The sequence below is a fragment of the Daktulosphaira vitifoliae genome, unplaced genomic scaffold, assembly GCF_025091365.1.
Source record: "Daktulosphaira vitifoliae isolate Bord-2020 unplaced genomic scaffold, ASM2509136v1 Scaffold_3, whole genome shotgun sequence".
NCBI lineage: Eukaryota > Metazoa > Arthropoda > Insecta > Hemiptera > Phylloxeridae > Daktulosphaira > Daktulosphaira vitifoliae.
In genome coordinates, this window is record NW_026099574.1 from 34,446,752 (window position 1) to 34,448,797 (window position 2,046).

A 2,046-nucleotide genomic window follows, 5' to 3' on the forward strand; every position below is an offset into this window, starting at 1 on the left:
ATTGGCCGCACGTGGATAAACTTTTAATTAACAGGATGCGATTCTTATGTTTTACCAACACTGATGTTGAATTATCATTAGACTGGTATTCTAGATTTTTATTTTTTACCATTGTTGTGATTGTCACCAAGGAAACTACTAAAATTAAACATGGTTATTATTCCTGATTTAAAAACAGAATAAACAAAAGTATGTCAGAAAATATTTTGGAACCTCAACTTACAGTAAGTATTCTATACGGACCACATAACGTTCTTGGTTTTGTCAAACACCGCACAGAAAGATTAGATGCTATTGACGGTGAGTAATGATTAAGTTTTATTATATTTATACATGTTAACTATTTAATACAAACTAGATGCGTTGACTAAACTTGGATTTAAAGTTAATAAGATTCAGTGGCATTTTCCTGAAATGGTTGCGTTTTCACTCGAGAATGAAATTGTATTTACATGCAACATCAAATACCTTAAGTTTGATGAATGTTCGAAGTGTCCTCTTAAGGAAAAAATTATTAATATTTTGGTGACTCGACGCAACATTTTTTGGAATATACTCAACAATAAAATGCACAATTCATTTTCAATTAATAACGATTTAGAAGAGTAATTCTATTAGTACTCAATTTATACTTGTAATTTTAATAGACGTAATAAAATTACAAATTCTAGAATTTCTAAAAATATAACTAAATATGTAATTTAAATAAAAACGAATTTAGGTCTGATTAGACATGAAGGTAGTCCAAGTTAAATTATGTATTTTTAAAACTATTTCTATAGTATCATAATGTTTGCGTTGGCAAAATCACGTAGAAGCCATACAAATTTAAAAACAAAAACGCAATGAAGCCATAGGAAAACATAAAATTTAAGCAGCCATAAAAATATAAAAATATTAAGAAGCCGTTAAAATGTTAAGAATTGTACAAATTTAAGATGTCTTAGAAATTGATAAAATTTAGGAAGCTACCGAAATGTAAAACAAAAAATTTAAGAGACCAAATAAATCATCTTTATTTAAAATACAACATTGACCTACCAATTAAAGGCTTAATGACAACCAGCCACCTATACACTGTCGATTGTTAGATTAATAACAATACACGTATAATGCAATATTACTTAAATAGATATGGTTTCCAATGACGGGTTACTTTCAATTTATGTTAAATATTGCAAGGTTTGCGTGTCTCGATTAGTATATTATTACAATTGCAGCTCAGTGTATGCTCGAACAGTGTATCGACTCGAGCTACCGTAAACGCGATAGAAATCTTATCTTTGGTATCGATAGGAACGTCGTCCTGCCATGTTGTATGTAAATTGACATTTTTAAAGAATATTGTAATGTACACGCGGTGGCGGCATAGACAGGTGCCTATTAAAATACATAAACCACCGCGTATGCACCTGCCGTTTAGCACGACATGTTGCGGTTTCAGAGTGCCGCGACGGCTAAAGGGTANTTGCGGTTTCAGAGTGCCGCGACGGCTAAAGGGTAAGTAAACACAAGTGATAGAGATGGGTGCCATAAAAAACTAGAAATACCCTGCACGAAGCGAATAATTGAATTTATCAATTACGAAATTTTAAAAATAATCGATTTCATGGTAGGCATGCACTTCATGGTCACAGTAAAATATTTTTGGTATCATTACACATGGTTCGATAGACCGTCAAAGTGTACATTTTATATGTCGCGTTCCCTCGATTATTAAACCCTTAATGGGTTATCATCGTGGTTTAAACTGTGGTCAATTATAAGTGCTACTCGTGTGGACGATACACACATATTTAGATCCGTTTTTGTGGTTTGCCAGCTACCACGATTACACGTAAATGCTTCGTATGTCCTTTCAGTGTATGCGTTTGTTTTGTTAAACCGATAATACTGTTTAAAAATAAAAAAAATGTCGTGCTCTACTACAACAACAATCTTCGGTAGTATTTTCAAGATTACACAGATTTTATGTATATATTAAGATAATGTTTTATGGAGAGATACTATCATCGATGGTCCGCCTAACCGTGTGAACTATAGGTG

At 32.3% G+C, this 2,046-nt stretch overlaps 1 long non-coding RNA gene across 1 annotated transcript; it reads left to right on the top strand.

Annotated features, from left to right (window-relative positions):
- LOC126902003 (uncharacterized) lies at nucleotides 1-446 on the top strand. The gene is made up of 3 exons (XR_007703168.1): nucleotides 1-85; nucleotides 179-300; nucleotides 359-446. It is a non-coding gene; the product is annotated as an uncharacterized LOC126902003 (long non-coding RNA).
- Nucleotides 447-2,046: the final 1,600 nt, after the last annotated feature.